This window comes from Delphinapterus leucas, chromosome 21 (assembly GCF_059928025.1).
Source record: "Delphinapterus leucas isolate spDelLeu-1000000601 "Yukka" chromosome 21, BTC_Dleu_Yukka2, whole genome shotgun sequence".
In the NCBI taxonomy this organism is placed as follows: domain Eukaryota; kingdom Metazoa; phylum Chordata; class Mammalia; order Artiodactyla; family Monodontidae; genus Delphinapterus; species Delphinapterus leucas.
Window position 1 is genome coordinate 4,600,276 of NC_143149.1, and position 21,394 is coordinate 4,621,669.

At 37.8% G+C, this 21,394-nt stretch overlaps 1 long non-coding RNA gene across 1 annotated transcript in view; it reads right to left on the reverse strand.

Moving 5' to 3' along the window:
* LOC149744415 (uncharacterized) overlaps positions 1-21,394 on the reverse strand; it is a 302,003-nt gene that overhangs the window by 200,698 nt on the left and 79,911 nt on the right. The window contains exon 4 of the long non-coding RNA XR_016391067.1: positions 5,405-5,660. This is a non-coding gene — a long non-coding RNA (uncharacterized LOC149744415). The remainder of the gene's footprint in view (positions 1-5,404; positions 5,661-21,394) is intronic.

A 21,394-nucleotide genomic window follows, 5' to 3' on the forward strand; every position in this document is an offset into this window, starting at 1 on the left:
GGAGCCATCTTAAACCATGTGTCACACAGAGCTGAGAAACAAGATAGAAAGAACTTCAGTCCTTGGCAGTGTGGACTACTATAGGGACCGTGGACCAGCTACTTGGACGTGTATATGTGAGGGAGAAATAAACTGCTATCTTGTTTTGAGCCACTTTGTTTTTCTTTTAAGTTTTTTCTGACACATACAACTCAATGTCATCAAAAGTATTCAGCCAACGTTTGCAGGACTGAACTAATTGTTTCTCACTCCTCACTCACTCCCTGTAATCTGTTTCTACCTCTTTGTCCATGTTCATGTAACTTGCCCCGTGCCCTTCTGTGGGAGTATATGGGCCTATTGGACTCACTGACTTTGGACTTTGACAGCCCATGTGACACTTTGCACATCTGAACAGAAGCCTTCGAAATGATTGCAGTGGGCTCAGCCTGGCTCTATTCTCTCTCAGTCATGAGACCAGCATTAGACACATGGAGGCTACTCCACCATCCTGGGTCTCAGAACCAGAAGACACGTGGACCCAAGTCAAGCAGAAATAAGTGTTTACTGAAGTAAGCCACTGAGATTTTGACTTTTTTTTGTTGTTTGGTTACCTCAGTAAAAACTAATACAGAAATTATATATCAACTCAAACAACCATGAAGAATCTTATAAGAAACTAGGCTCCATAGACTAGTTTAAGTATGATTTTGAAAAAATGAGGCATAACTGTTTATCTTTGGTGGCAGTAACACCATTTAACAGTCTTTGAAATTGCACATGGTACAACATAAGTAAGCGAATGAATCTTTTTTTGGTGAAAAGACTCAAGATAATCACAATGGTCTTTATAATTTGTTTATTTCAAATACTTTACTAGTCCTTGAACTTCACCTCACACCTTAAGTGAATTTCCCTTCTTTTGTGCTTCTATGAAAACTGGTACAAACATCATTACCCTTTGTATGTTGAATGACCGTTATCTCTAATAGGTCTGTCTGGTTGAAAAATAAAAAGGCATGATTTAAAACAAAAATACTGACTTCACCCATGAAACAAGCCTGGTACAGAGAAAGGATTATAAGTAGCATACCCTTATCAACCTATTAAAAGATGTGAACATAAGATAGTAGCAGGGTAGCCTCTCTGTGACTAATATATAGGCTAAAATCACAGGAAAACAGGTATCAGAAAAGTACATGATATATGCTCTGTCAGCTGAGAGCCCTAGAAGCAGTGGTTTTCCGGAGTAGCAAGAATATTGAGCACCTAGAACTTGGCTTTTAATACGATTCTGAAAGAAAAGGAATGAGGGATCTTTGGGAAAATGGCTGATTCTGGATTTAGGGCAGGAAATATATAAGCAAGTAAGAGGGAGCTGGAGCATCTAGTAGTTCCAGAAAGTAAGGAAGAACTCATGAACATTAAAACAAACACACCACAATGATGTCAAAGGGACGTGGGAGCCAACTGAAAGAGCTCCCAATGGCAGCAAAATATAAAGTACAGTTGGATTATATCCCAAAATAAATATAACTATACATGAGTCTATACAATTATAAATGATTAAATAATGAAGGAGGGAGGGTGGGAAGGAAGGAAGGAAGGAAGGGGAGGGAGAGAGAAGAGAAAGGTTAAGTATCCTAGGCAACGAATTCCAAATAATTTACATAGACACTCCACCTTCAAGGAGGTGGAACACAACTCCCTACGCCTTAAATGCGGCTGCACATAATGACTTATTTCTAAAGTGTACAGTGTGGAAAGGAGAGGGAAAAAGTAACTTTAAAGCAGAGAAGCCTGTCACACACTATTCTCAGTAACTGGGTAATTCTCAGTCGACACCAACTGTGGTTAGTCACCTTGCTAAGACACACCTTGATGTGACAAAAATGGCACACGACTTCTGTGGTTTTCCGCCCCAAAACACATAATCCCGTTCTAATCATGAGGAAAACATCAGACAGTCCCAGATGAGAGACAGTCTATAAAATATCTGACCAGTAACTTCAAAACCATCACGATCATGAAAAACAAGGAAAGTCTGAGAAACTGTCGTTCACAGCCAAGAGAAGACTAAGGAGATACGATGGCTAAAAGTAATTCAACATCCTGGATGGAATCTTGGAACAGAGAAAGGACATTAGGTAAAAACTAAGGAAATATGAATAAAGAATAGACTTTTAAAATAATAACGTATCAATAGTGGTTCATTAATTGTAGCAAATCTACCACATTCGTGTAAGATATTAATGATAGACAAAACTGGGTGTTGGGTATCTGGGAACTCTGTATTATCTTCACAGTTTTGCCATAAATATTAAAATGTTCTAAAACAAAAAGTCTATTTCGAAAAGTAAATGTAGCTTTAAAATTTATTTTAAAAGCCATATAATCCTCTTCTTAAAACCTCACATTTTCTTGATTAAAATGGGAATTTAAAAAAAAAGCTTTTCAAGATACATTTATTTTATTGCCCATCCTATAGTATCAAAGTAACTAAAATATTATCTATATTAAACTTAGAATGCAATTTCATAATTTGAAGGTTTTACCATTTAAAAATATCTAGAGGTAATTTAAAAGTCATTATAAATTATATAGATTAAAAGCTATTTCAAATGAATTAGATTCTTATTCATATGTTAAACCTTGTTCTATAAATATATAAAGTCTTCTAGGAAATCTAACATTATGTCTTTTAAACATGTGGATAAAATAGTGGTAAGATTTATACTGTGACTAAATGAAGAAGAAAAATTCAAATGTAACACTTGGTCAGAATGGTCTGAACACTAGAAAGATGGATGAGAATGAAATTTCTAGGTTTTGTCATCTTCTAACCAGTTTTGCATCAAAATCCAATTCAAGTAATATAGAATGAGAAGAAGCAGTAACTATAAATATGACCTAAATTACAATCATGTATCTAATAACTATTTGTACCATGATGCATTCATGTTAATTCCAGCCCTTCTTTGCTTCCTAAGCAAACCAAGAAAAGCATCATAGCACAAACTCTCAGAGGGATTAGGATTTCTTTAATAGTTTACATTAAGTGATTCTGTACATTATATATATACACTTTCTCCTTCTAACATATATTCATTTTCTTTACAAATATTACCATAGAATTTACTTTGCTGGGTGATTGTTGATTTTCTATTTCCTCTTTGAAGCACCTGGCTTACCCTACTTGTTGATGCTTTCATTGATTTTCTATTTCCTTTTAGAAAGAGATGAGAGTATTTAAAGAGGTCATGCTACTTGGCAAGAATAAGATGTTACGTTGTGTGGTGTTTCTAGGGAATTTCACCATTAAACTTACTGCTTTTATTTTCATAGAAAGTGGTGATTTTTTTTTATTCTGGATTGCACACCATTGTGTTGTCTCTTTATTTTACGTTTAAATGTGTTATTCTACAGCTTAACTTTGCAAGACAAAATTGTGATTGTTTTGACTGGTTTAAATGTATCACCATACCAGTTTCTATTACAGTGAATTCTCAAAGGGAATAACCTAAATTTTGAAAGCCTATTTTGAGTCTCATAATATATGTGTGTGTGTATGTATATATATATATATATATATATATATATAACCTTGAATGTTGTGACAATTTAAATCATAACAGAAATATTAACTGCTCAAATAGCACTTCTGAACATAAACAATTATTGGGATGATTCAAGTAACGATCACCTTCTTCGCCTTAATTGGGGTGATGGTGTGGGAATCGCATAATTTACCAGAATGTGGATTTCTGCCTTAATGGAATGACTATCTATCTGAGTGAGAAAACAAACTTGGCTTTTAAATTTTCTAAGAGAATACAATTTTGCTACCTACCCAGAATCAACCATCCAAATGCCATGCAGTACTAGTCAAACATACTGCAGAGATCTGATTTTTTTAAAGGATCTACGTAAGGGACATAATAGCCAATCGTTCCTCTAGAACTGCCCGGTTCAGTTCACTAGCCACTAGTTACCTGTAGCCATTGTACACTTAAGATGTTATTAGTATTAATGGAGACAGTCTGAGAGTGAAATATCACCAGAATATCAGAGAAAAGAATGTAATATATCCGACATTAATAATCATATACTTACTGTACATTGAAATAATATCTTGACTACATAGGGTTAAACAAAATGTTTTAAAAATTTATTTTACCTGTTTCTTTTTTCTTTTTTTAGTGTAACCACTAGAAAATCCAGAAGTACCTAAGTGGTTTGCATTCTATTTCTACGGAACAGTGCTGTTCTAGATTCTCTCAGCTCTGTTTCTATGATAGATCTTATGAATGTACCATGTCTGGACTGTTTTATCTTAGATCCCTATAGCAATGACATGATCAAATTAAAACGTAGTTCTATGTCTTTGATTTGTGAGATATGATATGAAAAAAAGGTTCAATCTTACAATAGAAAATTATGGGCTTGTGCTATCAAACATCACTAGTGAAAGCGGTTCCCCAGAAACTTGTGACCCACAGGGATTTGAGCCAAAGAAGAGAGGGCTTTTATGGATGAGCCGTGCTAACCCTGACTCTGATTAGGCTGTCTCAGGAGATCTGTCCAGCAATGTTCCTTAAATATTCACAAAGTTTTCCCATGCTCTATTGCTTCTCTAGCTGCCTTTTTTCTTTCCAACGTCCTTAGTGTAATAGAAACACCGAGTACAAATTTCGTATCAGTAATGGAAATCATAAAATTTTAAAATTAAATTATAATAACGTTCATATCCACTGGCAGAAAAAAATTAATATTTATGGTATATGACTTCATGGGGTATATACTGCAAGTTTACTTTGTTAGTTTTCAAGCACTTCCCTAAAGGTCTGTGCACTATCACAGAAAAAAAAGTATTACTTTAGAAAAGAACTTAGTGTGTGCCATGCATGCCTAGAAAATAAGAAATGAGAGTTGCGTCTTAAAAGACTATTCAAAACTAACGATTCCAAACAGAGACCTGTTTTGTCAACTTTTCAGCAGGTGGTAAAAGCAACAGATAGCAACAGTCAGTCATTTAGAAATAGGAGAGAAAGAAAGGAGAGTAATTTAGAAGAGGCAGCTGTGACCTAGAGGCACATGGGAAACCTGCCTACAGTCTCCTTAGGGACAAAACAGCAGGAACCAAGCCACGGGAAGCCAGCAGAAGGACAGACCCAACAGGGGGCCATACTGCCATGTCATGGGGTTTTATTTGTGTTTGTTTGTTTTTGTTTTATAGGAGGAGAGAGATTGTTTCTTTAATCGTGATGGAGGATTTCAAGCTATGCCCCACAAGCCCAATCCCCGTGATGGCGGAAGAAACTGTGCAACAAGGAAACTAAATAAAGCCTGCAGAATCATACCAATAAAAGAAGGTTGGTTCAAAAAAAAAAAAAAGAATGTTGGTTTATTTCACAGTGTTACATACCTGTTACCAGTTGTAAGCTCTGAAATCTAAATTCAATCTTGAAATTCTTGCCATTAAAAGGGAAATAGGGGCTTCCCTGGTGGCGCAGTGGTTGAGAGTCCGCCTGCCGATGCAGGGGACGCAGGTTCGTGCCCCGGTCCGGGAAGATCCCACATGCCGCGGAGCGGCTTGGCCCATGGGCCATGGCCGCTGGGCCTGCGCGTCCGGAGCCTGTGCTCCGCGGCAGGAGAGGCCACGGCGGTGAGGGGCCCGCGTACTGCAAAAAAAAAAAAAAAAAAAAAGGGAAATAGGATGAAGATATACTCTGAATTTTGCATGCCAGTAACCACATTTGCCCCAAATCTCAAGATTAAGAACCAAGACGTGGGCTTCCACATGCTGCATACTAAGTTCAACATAATGTGCTCTAGAATATTTCCTACCAACAACACACTCTGTAGTACAGCTGTTAAGGAACAATTCCTCTAAGAGGAATCTTACTGGACTGAGGCACTGAACAAGTTTAAAAGGGCTAAAAATACTGTTTGTCTGAAGTCTCATACCACCGGAAAAAGAAGAAATGTGCCCTCTCTCCTTCTGATTCCCTTAATTGTCAACCCAACCATGCGCTACCATGGTTTGTACTATATGTCTGGTTATGTGGTTTGTACTATATATCTGATTACTTTGGGACTTTTCTGCGCCCCAGTGACCTCTTATCTTTTTTTACAACTTTACTTAATTCTGCAAGAAGAGCCGTGTGCCCCTGCCATAGAAGGACTACAATATACTTCTCGCAGGCAGCGATCTGGGTAACTGGGCAACCGTGGAGCTCTGGTTTGGAGAGACTGACCAGGAAACTAGAACCAATTGTGTAAAGGGGGTTCTTGCTGCCAGTTGGAAAAATAAGCATTTTAGAGTCTTCATAATCATGAAGAAAAAAATTCTACTATATAATCACTTCTATTTTTACACATTGGAAAACTCATATGAAAAAGTTAGAATTATATTTTGGCAAAAGTTACAGTCTTGCAAGGTCCAAATGAAAATGTTGTGTTTGGGCTAAAGTTGAAGATTCTGCCTTTCCTCAATGGAAGGCATCTTACCTTAACAGAACCCAAGCATTCCCTAATGGAAATAGAAAGAAGTATTTGTGTTTTGGTCCTCCAACCTTTTATATATTCTTTACCTTGAAAATAAGCCTTTAGCCTGAAAAGTAGTATGCAGACTTGAGTAAAATCAGTAACTATCATGTCTTTACAAATTTATCCAAATCTTTAAACTTCCTACACCTCAGTTTTCCTTACTGAAAATTATCATCATCATTATTATTGTTACTATTACTAAACCTCCACACAAATAAACACTAGGTAGAGGATTGGTTTGAAACACACATACCTTCATTTCACGTGAGCACTGCAAACAAAGAAACCATCTGCTGACTTAAATGAATCAGCCTTAAAACACTGACAATAAAGGAAAAATTCAACAGCAGTTTGCTTAACCCCAAACCGGCACACATTCAGTTTAAAAGTCTTCCTATTTAATTCCCAAGTCTCTTTTGTATATAAAAAAGAAACCTTCACTTAGACTTTTATAAACGGTATTTAGCCAATTTGCTCTACAAATGATTCCTTTAAGATCTTTAGAGATCACACAAGTAGAAAAATCCCTCCTTTCCTTTTATTCCATAGCACTCAGCCATCGTTTTGATGTACCCTCACACCTAACCAAAGCCGCAAAAATGTGTATCTGAAACCAGCTGTCAAATCACAGCAGCTACAAGTCTCCAAGCGGCAGCCCGCCCGGTTTCTAAATAGCAGAAGTAATCTTCTACCAAAGTGCCTCAACGTCTTCTGATAGCAAGTGCATTCTGGAGATGTTAAAACCTACTGTGAAGAGCGAAGACTGAGCTTATGCTCTGACTGGATCGTCCCAGGTTTAAGAACCTTGTGCCATATTTGTGAAGGGATGTGTTTTGACTCAGCCAAGACCCTCCTGATCCTGAAGTCATCTGTACAGAAACATGAAGATTTCCTGTCTGTCTTAGTGCTGGAGGAAATTTCTCATGTTTTCCTGGCCCTTCTCTCTTAGAAGCCTAGTATATCAACTTGGTAAAGATATCATTGGAAGAAAATCTCCCTTAACATGTCTCCATTTTCCATAGTAGAAAATGAAGGCCAAGAGGGTTAGATCGAGGCCAAGAGGCCAAGATCTCACAGTTCATGGAAAAACCAGGATTCCTCGTGCGAAATTGATAATATTTCCTCTAAACCATAATGCCACCTGAAAAGAGATTTATTGCAAGAATTAGCTGTATGGCCTAGGTGAAATGGAGATACATAGAGGAATATACACTTCTTTCACCTGGATATCATGGGTGGTCACAAGGCAAGTCATCCAGATCTGGACTCCTGGTTTTTGCTCCTTGAAGCTGTGTTCTTGCACCATTTAAATCATCGTAGTTTTAACCAATATCGCTAAAGACCAGTGAGGTGATGTAATTTGGGGTTATATCAACCTACTCAATATTACACTCTTCCCTTTGGCAGGTTCATTAAAAATCAAACGATGAAGAATGAAGGCAGATTGGATTGCTTGGTTGGGCTGCCCCCTGGTGGTAACCTCTACAAAGCACACGCTTGTTGAGTTTTGCGACAAATGCCTATTGATCCACTAAGCAGCATTTTGTTTTAAGCTGCGTCTGGATTAAGGTTAGTGATCAGCTCTCTCATGGAAGTCGATTCATGAAGAAGCCCAAGCATAAGGGACAGGAGGTTGCCTAAGGTTAAAAAAAAAAAAAGTAGCACCAGCTATACTCAAGGACCGCTGAAACTAGATCCACTTTATATTTTCCTCAAAAATATTATGCTTAATAAAATGTAATGAAGTCTAACAACTAGACTCCTTTCCTCAAATCACTATTATAGATGGTGTAAATTAAAAATCAAAATGAGGACTGGACTTGAAGTTAAACAAATTGGGCTCTAGATTTGACTCAGTCATGGTCTGTGGTCATTCAACCTTTCTGACCTCGGCTTTCATGCTACGAGATTAGATGAGCTCAAAGATCACTTCTGCTGCTACAGTATATAATTGGAACACAGTGATGAATTATATTGGCTTGGTCAAAAAGTTCGTTCAGATTTTTTGCAACATCTTGTGAAAGACCCAAACGAACTTTTTTGGCCAACCCAATAATACATGTGTTCATTTATTTGACAATTATGAGTTTAAAAAATCTATTATGTCCTTGGTACTGTCATGGTAGATTCATAAATGAGGCTTTTCAAAGGAGATTCTCCCGTGCTGTGGGGAGAGCAAACATCACATTGTGAAATTAAAATGCACGCTATTTATTGTCTCTCTGGGTTTTGATCTCCAAATCAAATAGCAAAGAATCCTGGCCCATTAAGAAATAACTACCTACAGAACTTGCTCCTATGGCCCTTATTAATGTATCACTACAGGGGATATATTAAGATCTGAATTCTTTTGACATTTACAATAAGGTTTGTGCTTATAAATACAAGACTGCACCATATTCAAACCTATTAGCATATTATAACAGATTAGATGCTTGAAATCTGCAAAGGCAGTTGGTCTGCAACCCCCTTGGGAAAAAAATCTAAGGACAGTAACAGCAATAATCTCAAATCACAGAAATGCCTTTGAAAGGTGGTTTTATAGCGCTAATTCGGGAGGAAAACATAGACAATAAAAAGAAAATTATTCAATGGAAGTCATTTTTTAGGACATTCACCACACTGGACTACATAGCCAGTTTGCCTCATTAATTCAACAGGATAGTTCAGGACCCACTGACGGAGGTACCCAAACAAAACGGACACGGGAGCCCCAGGAAACTGGACAACGCGTATGAATGTGTGCTTTCCCTCTGACAACGGAAGCGCTAATAGGTTACTTCTTCTTGGGTTAACAAAATTGTGTGTGCGTGTGTGTATGTGTACATAAACACAATAAAGAGATGAATAATTTAGCATTTTAGTATATTAAGAATATGTGTTAAAAGCTATGGGACCCTAAATTCCAGTTTTTAAAATTTGTTCAGGTAAGTTGCTAGAATTCTATTTAGTAAAAGTAAGTAACTTCAAATTATGTACTAAACGTAAATATCTTCAAATAATCGCTAGAGTTTATTCGTTACTGTTCTAAGTGCTGGTGTGTTTAAAGTCATTACTTTTCACAGCATCCTTATGAAAAGACCCAATGATTATCTCCACTTCTCAGGTGAAGAAACTGAGACAAAAATCAATCAAGGAACTTGCCCAAGGATATACAACTAACGGGTGAGAAAACTGATGGCCACAGCCAAAAAAGTCTGGCTGCAGAGCAATGCGCCTGCTCATAGACACTTGGCTCCCTCTCTGCACTCTCTCGAATAGAGTACTAAGCAAATGAACTCACTGGCTCCTCCCACGACCCAAACGAAAGGGCAGCTCCAAAGGGAAACCGGTGGTGTCATGAGAGGCGCGGCCAAACCTGCCCTTCCATCTAAGATGGCTCTTGGTGCGTGAGGGCTGCCATGAAAGAACCACAGGCAGGGCTTAAACAACAAAAATGTATTTTCTCACTTCTCTGGAGGTTCTGAGAGCAAGGTGTTGGCGGATTTGGTTGCTCTAAGGCCTCTCTCCTAGGCTTATAGATGGCGGTCTTCACAGGGTTTATCCTCTGTCTGTCGGTCTGCTAATCTCTTTTTATAAGGCTGCTAGGCCTATTAGACTAGTGCCCCACCCTAATGGCCTCACTTAACTGTAATTACCTCTCTAAAGACCCTATCTCCAAACACAGTCACATTCTGAGATACTGGGAATTAGGGCTTCAGCATATTCACTTGGGGAGAACACAGTTCAGCCCATAATGACTGTTTCTGTTCATTTTCACGAGCATTCACACAGGTCAGGAACCTGAGCAAAGCTGCTGCAAAGGTTGGGTTCTTTGAACATGCTGCAATTAGAATAGAAGTAACGTACGTAATTACCAGAGTGCTTACTAAACATTCGCACTGTGCACAGCGCTACACTAAACAAACATGAAAGGATTGTGAATTTTAGCATATGTCAACGTGGCTGTTCTTTGAGAGGGTCCAGGTGTGTAACACTCTGCTTGGTGCCATGAGAAATGTGAAGAAATGTAACAGCCCCATCCTCTAGGTATTGGAAATCTTGTTGGAAAAAAGGAAAAGACAGGTGTAAAACACTAACACAAAAGCATAAAGCAGCTTTACAACAGAGGCCAAAAAGAGTTTATAATTACAATTAGGTGAGGGCGGGGAACATTAAGTCTGAAATTGGAAGAGAGAATGTCAGTTCTAAGAAGATATCACGGATTAGGAAGGCTTTGGTGGAGAATCAAACTTGACTTAGGGCTTCAAGACAGACAAGATTGAAAAGTGAAAAGAAGGCATTTCAGAGAAGCAAAGCCCCGATCAAAGAAGAGCGGGAAGATAAGTTTTTCCTAAAGTGAAGGGTTCTATAGGAAGTGATAGGAGTTGGTTAGAAAAGTAGATTGGAAAGATTACAGGCAGACTGCCAAGATATTTCAGGTTCAGTTCCAGACCACAATAAAGCAAATATCACAATGAAGAGAGACACACAAATTTTTTGGTTCCCCAGTGCATGTAAAAGTTATGTTTACACTATAGTCTACGTGAGCAATAGCATTAGGCCGAGAAAAAAAAAAGGGGGGGGGGCTTCCCTGGTGGCGCAGTGGTTGAGCGTCCGCCTGCCAATGCAGGGGACGCGGGTTCGTGCCCCGGTCCGGGAAGTGAGCCATGGCCGCTGAGCCTGCGCATCCGGAGCCTGTGCTCCGCAACGGGAGAGGCCACAGCGGTGAGAGGCCCGCGTACCGCAAAAAAAGAAAAAAAAAGGTACATACCTTAACTTAAAAATTCTTTATTGTTAAAACATGCTAACCATCATCTGAGCCTTCCTCAAGTTGTAGTAGTGACATCAAAGATCACTGATCACAAATTCCCATAGCAAATATAATAATAAAATCATCATCACCGTCATCACCAAAATGTTTGAAATATTGCGAGAATTACCAAAATGTGACACAGAGACACGAAGCGAGCAAATGCCGTTGGAAAAATGGCGCTGATAGACGCTCAACGTGGGTTGCCACAGACCTTCAGTTTGTAAAAAACACAGTATCTGTGGATCGCAATAAAATGAAGCACGATAAAATGAGGTATGTACATACATTATCTATAATCACCCAGTCTTGGAAGGTGAATATTATTATAATCATAAAGTTACAGAAGAGGAAAGCAGATGCAAAAAGTTTCATGAATTATCAAGTTACAGGGTGGTAAGTATGTAATAAACAGCAGAGTTGGGATTTGGGAGACTTGCACCTTCAAGTTTCAACAAATCTACAGCAAGACTTGATTATTAGGATGCAGATACCCTTGACACATCTTCATGTTTATTTCCACCCTAATCGAAACCAAAATGTAATAATAATTTTGCTAAAAGACACCAATTTTTTGGCTCTAGTGTACAAAGACTTCATTATTAAGGTCACTACTCGAATGGTAGGAAGGGGTCTCTGAGAGCCAGTACTAAGCAGTGCTTTCAGGCCCAGCTTTAAATGGAATAGGAATGTGATAGGATTTCTGGGGTGTCAAGAAGCCTACATTCTCTTCCCCCAAAAAGCTTCTTTTAAATGCTTCTGAACGGGAAGCAATGTCTTCCACATACTACATCTTCCTGCTGGGGTGTCTGTCTCTTTCATACTACCTATGGCATTAGCTGTGCCTCTCGTTGTCAGGTTGGGACCCCGTTACTTCTCCTTTAGTACTTGCAGAATCAATAAATGAACAAAGCAATTATGTTCAGCACTTACTAAAGCATCTCAAAATTAGTAACTCAAAATAGACCTAAATGGGTAACTTACTGATTCCATTCAGCCAGATTCACTGGGAGACAACGGAAAGACTATGGGCTCTGAAATCATGTGTACCTTGCATAGAGATTCAACCCCAATTCTTACTGTCTGGTTGACATTGTTGGGGAAGCAACTTAACTTTTCTGAGCCAGTTTTCTAATCTGAAAATGGTAAATACTTAAATCACTGAGTTGTCATAAATAGCAAATAATATGTAGAATAAGCACAGCGTTTCATATACAGCAGTTGCTCAAGAGATATTAACTCCCTTTCTTTCCATTTTACTGAGTCTTCTTTGATAAGAAAAATGAAAATAACATGTGCACTGACCATCTGAAAGAACGTAACATCTCATCGAGCAGAAGTAGGGCAATGGTGTACTGATAAACCAGATACAAAAAAAAAAAAAAAAGCCCTGTTTGTAATGTTTGCCCATTTTAGTGATATAGATACACCCCTCTAGGGCTAATTTCAGGCTACCAATAATATAACTACCAGCTCTCAAACTTTAATATTTAACAATCTGTTTTCATAAGCCACACTAGCTGGCTCCACACCAGAGGAAACTGACAATTGTTAGTTTCCTCATGCAGTATTGGGCTCTTTTGTCCCTGTTTCCTGTCTTGTCTTCAAAGCATGGGTATAAGGAGTGGTTAGGCTGAATTTAGAACAAGCCAAAGTAAACGTTGATAGCTGGGAGGAAATACTAGGCACTGAGCAGCTATAAGACGCATATAGGTAAAGGCAGAGACATATAATAAAATATTTAGTTAATTACCTAGTCCCAGAGTTACATCTACAGCACCTCTGATAGTCCCAGTACATAGTATTGCCATCTATCATTACTGGTTTAATATATCGATTAGATATTTTCCTTTCATCACAATTGAAATCTGAGTCAATATTGTATTGCATTTTCAGGTAAGTAGAAGTTTCAGCTGTAAGTGACTTAGTTATAACTGTGGACACTCAACATACCAGTCTGAAAATGGGGATAATGATACCTATTTCCCAGGGTTGTATAAATGCCTAGAGCCTCCTGGTGATACTGGATGGCAAAGTATTTGAGTGTATGGGCTCGGAAGATGTAGAAGCATCTTGGTTCTTCCACATAGAACCTGTGTAAAATAGTCTAGTGACTTATTCTCTATAGGTCTGTTTTCTCATCTTTAAATAAAAATGATGATACCTAACTCACAAGGTTGGTCTGAGGATCACATAATATAAATTATACAAGCTTCTTAGAACAGTGTTTGGCACAGGACAAGCTAATGAGAAGTGCGACCCATTATTATTTGTAATGTATGACCATTAAGTAAATGTTTATTCTCCTGCCCATCCCTGTTTCTTCTCACTTATGTTGGTCTTCATGGCCTTCAATGTTTTTGATAATTTGACCCTAGTTGCCAATTTAACCTTCCCTCCTTCTGCACTTCAACGTGTACCAACAGGCTCCTCTAACACTCACATTCAATACCAAGATTCTAGACCTGCCAGAAATATCTTTCCTACTTTCTCCCACTGGCCTACATCTGCCTTAACTCAGCTGGACCTTATCTTCACTCCAGCCTTCATGGCTCTTCCTTCTCTGAACCCCTCTAGCAAGTACACTTATGCCACGTAATTAATCATTTAATTATATAGTCCCTTGTATTTTTCTTTCTGCTCAAGAAAGAGAATTATGTTAGGTATTTATCCTAGCTCTAGAATTGTATAAGAAACATAGTACTTCCCCCAATAACTATGCATTAATTTACTATTTAGAATTAACTACGCTATGGTATCGATAGAGCTTTAACAAAAGAAGTTTTGTTTGCAACTGATACCCTCTGCATTAAAATGTCAACCATGTAAAAAAGAATGAAATAATGCCATTTGCAGCAACATGGATGGACCTAGAGATTATCGTACTAAGTGAAGTCAGACAGAGAAAGACAAACACCATATGATATCACTTATATGTGGAATCTAAAAAAATGATACAAATGAACTTATTTACAAAACAGAAATAGACTCACAGACATAGGAAACAAACTTATGGTTACCAAAGGGGATGGGGGTGGGCGAGGAGGGATAAATTAGGAGTTTGGGATTAACATACACTACTATATATAAAATAGATAACCAACAAGGACCTACTATATAGCAGAGGGAACTCTATTCAATATCTTGTAATAACCTATAATGGAAAAGAATTTGAAAAAGAATATATATATATATATATATATATAAAACTGAGTCACTTTGCTATACACCTGAAACTGACACAACACTGTATATTAACTATACTTCAATTTTTAAAATGTTTTGAAAAAATGTCAACCAGGTAAGAGTATATTTAAGAGATAATATTTAACTGCTTAAAATTATTAATCATTCACTGTTATAGTGCGCCATTTGAATGCTAGATATTTCTGAAGTTTTACGTCTACTGTCAGGGAACTCATTAGATTATGATAAAAAATTCTATTTCAGTCGAGGTGGAAGCTTTACATACCAAAATGCAGTGAAAATATTTGCTCTGGTTTAGACTGTAACGTGGAAAAGAAACAAAGATACGCCCTTAACGGGATGTAATGTGTAGATTCCTTTACACTCAGATGACGATGAATGGCATGTGGCTGCCCAGGCCTCTAAAGTAGTCAGAACATCACATGGGATATCCTGAGACAGCAGAAAAAATAATTAAGAAGAAGTAATATGCTCCCAAAAAGCTCAACTCTGCTCTTGAAAGTAAGCTCGCGCCGATGGATGTCGGAGTACCTGGGGAGTCCACTAGCGCGAGGTGGGCGTATGCGCAGTTGCTTTGTGAGACCGGTAGTACTTTTGTCAGTTCATTTGCATCTAAAAGTTACTTGTGACTATTTCCTAACTCTGTTCGATCCCATGAGTCCAGGCTTCTGTCTGCATTTGCCATACCAAAGAAATTTTGTGACTGCAAAATTAAGGCTATCTAGCCCTGCAAATGTCACACATAGTATAAGTAAAGTCAATCATTTCAACATTTAAAGAGTTCAACTAAGATCCACCAGGGCTCCTTGACCAATGATTTCCTGAATTAGTTATCTAGGATACGGGATTTTGTTTCTTTTAATGCCTCTCTGGAATGTACTGCATGTCTTGTTTATACAATCCTACTTTTCCGGGAACGCACTGACAGAAGACAGGCACTTAAAAAATGTTTGTTTTTCTACACTCTGACCTTTAAAACATAGAAAAACAGAGATTGAAAACAATCACAATAAACCAGATGTAATGTATCTATTGGTATATGTGCAAGCTAAACCCTAAATATATACATTTACAAAATTAAACACCAAACACATAGAGAATTTTGAAAGATCAGGTTTGATTTAGAACCTCATAAATTTTCATAAGTAAGACTGATCCAATCGGATCGTCCTGAGAGGAGAATGTGAAGGAATAGGATCCTGGTTTCGGCATCCTGGGTCAAGGTAATCATAGCCACAGGCACCCAGGCTGGGACCTTGGGTACCTTAGTTCCCAGGTAGCCTCAGAGCCAGGTGGCGCTCCTGGCTCTCAATAAATGCTTACGAAAAGAATTAAAGTCGTTTTGTAAAAAAGAGAAGAAAAACAGGATGTCCTGAGTGAGTGAGTGACAAGAGAGAAGATATCCCTTAGGAACAGGCTAAGTTTCAAACTAAGACCAGGAAAGGGAGGCTCTGGCAGGACGAGGGTGGGTAGCGATGGGATCCAGAGGGAAGGGAGATCACTTTAACATTTTGTCTCTTTTTGTCCCACTGTCTTTATGTCCCTTCATTTCTCATTTCCTCCTCAGTTCTTTTTCTTTTCTACTTTCTTCTTTATTTTAATGTCATTTGTCTGCTCACTTTATTTTATCTCCTTGATTCTCTTTACTGATTTTTTTTCTTCCTCTAGTCACCAGCACTACTGACTCCATTCTCTGTAAGTTACTATTAATTATGGTTTGGTCCAATGTCTTCAAGCAAAGTGGCAATAAACTGTCGGTAATGGGCACATCCTGTCACTTTTAACAGATTTCAGTAGAGATACATAAAAGCAGTAGGCGAGGCCCACAGCCAAGAGAATAAAGAAGTACAACAGGCTTTAGCCAGTTATGCAAAGAAGTGTTACTCTTCCTGGCATGAAGGAGTAGTGGGTCGGGGTGAAGAGGTCCGACTCCTCAATCAGAAATGATTTCCAAAGAACAGCCCTGTTTCCATCTGGCACCATCACACTAGCAAAGCTCTGTGAAAGGGACATTTGTTACGGATGCAACACTTTCCCAGTGGCAAAACTGTAGTAATTCCACAGTGCTTCTCTAAAATATAACCAAAATAAGGACAGCATTGCAGATGAAATCATCTCTCTCCCAGGTGACACTGTGAAAATAGTTTTATCTTTAAAACAGTTTGCTGAGTGGATTTAATAGTTTAGAGAAATATGATTATAATGCCCAATAGGAAAACATTCAACATGTTTAACGTGAACGTTCTATTGGAGTACAAGATACAGACAGAAAAGAGTACCCATCCTATGTATACAGGTAGATGACTTCACCAGTCATATACCTAGTTCTTAAATCAAAACAAAGTATTATCAGAATCCTAGAAGCAACCCCCTTCCCCCATCCAGTTATACCTATCACAACCCAAGGGGAATCATTATCCCAACATCAAACATGTTTACTTTGCCTGATTTTGTTCTTCATATGATATTTAACATAATATTTCATTTATTACTCATTTTACTATTTATGATGCTTAATATTTTTAAATAATTTCATTTGAGCCAGGTTATTTTTCTTGAAACTAACATGCATGGAATCGAAAACCTCTATGAATGAAAAATTCACACAAAAATTTACCAATGATATAACTAACTTTGATAGATTTAAAACAAGTACGTCAGGGATTAGGTTGCATAGTTAAGACACTATAGCAATGTGTAATCTCAAGAAATATAATAAACTCAGGGAAAAGAGAACTATTTCTCTAATCAATTTATAAATGCAAACACGAACTTAAATGTTTAATAAGTTGTCATACCATGGAATTAATTTAAGTAACATTTATTTTAAAATAACCATCTGAAAGTTATTACAAATAAAGTTCTAGGCTGTTTTCCAAAATTCCATTACATAATAAAAGGATAGTAAAAGGACAGTTTTATAACAGATTATGAGGAAAAAGTCCTGGGAGATTTAGCTGAGCCAATTGCTTGGTTCAACTTCTTTAAAAAGCTAATTCAATCCCAGGCTGTAGTAACAGAAGTATTGCGTTGGCCAAAAAGATGGTTCTGGGTTTTCCGTACGATGTTACCCAGTATAATATTCAGGAAGAATAATGCTTGTATTCTCTCAAACTGTCATACCCTTTCTGGCATGTCACATGTTCTTTGTTGTACCTTAAAAGACACAAGGTACTTTTGTACCTAGTTGTAGACTAGGTTGTCTGGAGGAGAGAACTCAATTTCTTCAAAAGATGTGGTAAAGGTTTCCTGTAATGAACAGTTGGAGAAACAGAAATATTTAGGGCTACAGAATAGAGTTTTGGGGGACATGACAGCTGTCTCCAGATATTTTAAGAATTGCCATGTGAACGGCAGAATGGATTTAATCAAAACTTTTCTTGAGGGTAGAACTGGCAAAAATTAAGTAACAAGGAAAAGATTTTGCTAAATATATATAAAAATTTCTACCTAATAATTATAGTTGTCCAGTAGCAGAACTGGCTGAATCAGAAGACTATTTCCCATTAGAGTAGAACTTAACCTTCAGGAAAATAATTTTCTCCAAATTTAAGAAAATTCTACCTAACAATTGTAGTTCTACAATTTGCTGACTCAAAAAGGCAATGATTTCCATAGTTACCAAGTGTCTGCAGAGGGAAGATCATGTTCACGGATGTTTCTACCTACATACGGCAGTCATTACAGAACCCTGAGGTCTCTTTGAATGTTAAATTTCAATGATTTTATGTTTTATAATCATTGAATAAGTTTTTATACTACCTCTTTTTCTTTAAAAAGGTAATTAAATTTTTCAATATGTTTTTGCTTTTTTATTGAAGTAGAGTTGATTTACAAAGTTCTGTTAGTTTCAGGTGTACAGAAAAGCAATTCGGATATATATATATATATGTGTATATATACACACACACATATACATATATATGTATGTATATATTTTATATATTTATATTCTTTTTTCAGATTCTTTTCCATTATAGGTTATTACAAGATACTGAATATAGTTCTCTGTGCTCTACAGTAGGTCCTTGTTGTTTATCTACCTTATATACAGTATTGTGTGTATGTTGATCCCATACTCCCAATTTATCCCTCTCCAGCCCCTAAATTTTGCAGTATGTTTTAAAACTTGGGCACAATGTATTTTGTTAAATAACTAAGCCTACTGAAACTTTCTGCACTAGCGACTAGTGAGTTGCCAAACCGTCACATATCTCTTGTGTCAATCAGGATGATCAAACTAGTGATGCAGTAACCAAAGCCCCGCAGCCTCAGCGGCTTTGGAGAACACAGTTCATTGCTTGCCCTTACTCCGTGTCCATCACAAGCTGCCTGGGTCTAAGCTCAAGGTCTTCCTGGACCCAATTTGCAGAGTAGCCAGCTCCCTGTAACACTGCTGGTTATTAAGGCAGAGGAAGAAACAGTGGCAAGTCACACACACTGTTAAAGCTTCCACCCCATGGGCATACACATCACATCTGCTCAGATTTCATCGGTTAAAGGAGGTTTATTAATTAGGAATTTTAACAGTGGGTGGGAGGACCTGTCAATTACACTTCCTCTGTTTCGCTCTTTTGCTTCATGTCAGGACTGCTCGCCAATAAGAGAAAGCCCTTTACAGATGCCTACAGGAAACGCAGCCTCCTTGCAATGATTTCTCTGCGTCCTTAAAAACAAACAAACAAAGAAGCCTGTGCAGCACACTTATGATGCTAGTGCAAACTATAGCTGAAGTTGGAGTGAAAGATACTCAGACTTGAAACCGGTCCATCTCAGCTCATTGTCTCTCAGTGTACTAGTGAGAGTTCTCAGTTATTGACTTGGTGTTATTGGGTGATTAGAAATGAACTTTATTCTGAGAAATTGGGAGGCTCATGTACTAATTTCATACTAATACATACAAATCTTGTAAAGATTATGGTTGATCTGCCTCACAAGTGGAACAGATTACACACGTACACACACACGCACACACACACACACACACAACAGAAGCCTCACCAGTCACTGCTTCTGGAACTAAGAAATTAAATCAACTTTCACATATTACAATGTTTCCTCCTCCTTCTATTACTTTTCTTTTTTTCCTCTGGAAATATAAAATAAAAATCTAAATCTTCCTCAAAATTATTTGTCTTTATTTCACCAAAATTCCATTTTTGTGGGCAAAAGACAAGACGACGTAGCTGTGAGTAGCAGTCTCCTGTGAAAACAGTGAAACATTCATCGCACTGAGATATTTTTGATCAGTGACCTTAAAAGGAAGTTGGCTATTACAGGTCAAATTTTAATTCTTCCAAAATCATTTCCCATATGCCTCCAGAATCTGCATATTCCCCTCCTCATTTCTTCTCTCATGTGTCCTTTTCACTCCCTCCTGCTTGCCTAGAGAAGGGTTCTCTCTCGTTTTAATGATCTAGCATTTTAAATGGAACTAACTGTCTTCAGAGCTGTCTTGACAGATTCTCACAAAACCATGTCTTGATGAGAAGCATTTCAGACAGTTTCTATATTTAACAAATCTGTGTGGAGTGTCCCCTTGTGTCAGGATGGAGACCAGGTACAGGGATTTAGGGATGAGCAAGCCCCAGCGCCCGACCTTAGAGACATAACAGTCCTGCAGGAAAGACTGAAAACCAATTATGGGATCATAATGGAGCATCTCATAAACGTCAGCACGTTCCCATCTTCATTATTTCCTTTCCTTTCAAGTATTTAAACACACTTAGTCCCAAATGGAAAACAATTTAGAAATCATCCCCAAATGCCTGTCCCATGACTAAGGCTGCCTAACCCACCTAAGATTCTTCTAACAAATGTAGGGATCTTTCTTATAGATCCTTGGGATCTTTTCCAGGAAATTCGGATCTGTTAGACTGGAATGGGTCTCTGGGAATCTAGTTTTCCAAAGCTCCCGGGTGATTTTTCTACACAACCAATTTTTGAACTTCTGTATCAGAGCAAATAATGAGATTGCCTTTCCATACACACACACACACACACACACACACACAAATACACACAAAGAAAAAAACAGGCAATAAAGAATCTTTTAATGACATAAGAGCCTATCAGTGTATTCCTACAAACCAAAATATTGAAAGCAATATAGGTCTAATTTATAAAATGGAAATTTTGAGTAACTTGTGGGTATGGAGAGTATTGCTTCTTACCATGAAATGGTAAAAATGGAGCAGCCCCTAGCTTATATGGTAGTAATATGTCTGACAGGTTAGGAATGTATAGTAAAAGAGCTAAACTACTGACTCCAATCAATTATTACCAAAGTAACATTAAATGGGTCAATAGTTTACATAAAACAATTTTTGCAAGATTACAAAGTAAGTGGAACGAAATATATGTAATCAATAGTTGATACAAAACCAAAGGAAATGGGGAATGTTAAAAGACAATTTACTTGCCTCAGAGTAAGGAAAATACCCTGAATAAAATGGACCAAAATGGATAAAGAAGAAAAACAAGAAGTAGTCAAGTCTGAGAAAGAAGCATTTGGGAGAGCTAAGATGAAGTTAAGGAAGTGGCAAATACATCAGCAAGGGGGAAGGAAAGGAAGATGGTGCAAGAGTTTAAAGTACATGCTAACGCATTTTTCAAGTAGCAGAGGAACTGATACGAGAATTTATTGAGCAAAAAGAATGTATATCTCATACATAACCACATAGCTAAGTGCCGCGGCTTATTCCCAGAGCTGAGTACGGGAATTCAACTAGCCAAGTGGGGTTTGGGAGAGGATCATTTAAATTCTATTGTACTGTATCCCAAGCCCTGGGAATAGAGCATCCGTCCACAAAGAAAGGAATTGCAAGTATTCAATACAAACAAGCTGATGGTGCAGAACCAGAAGGC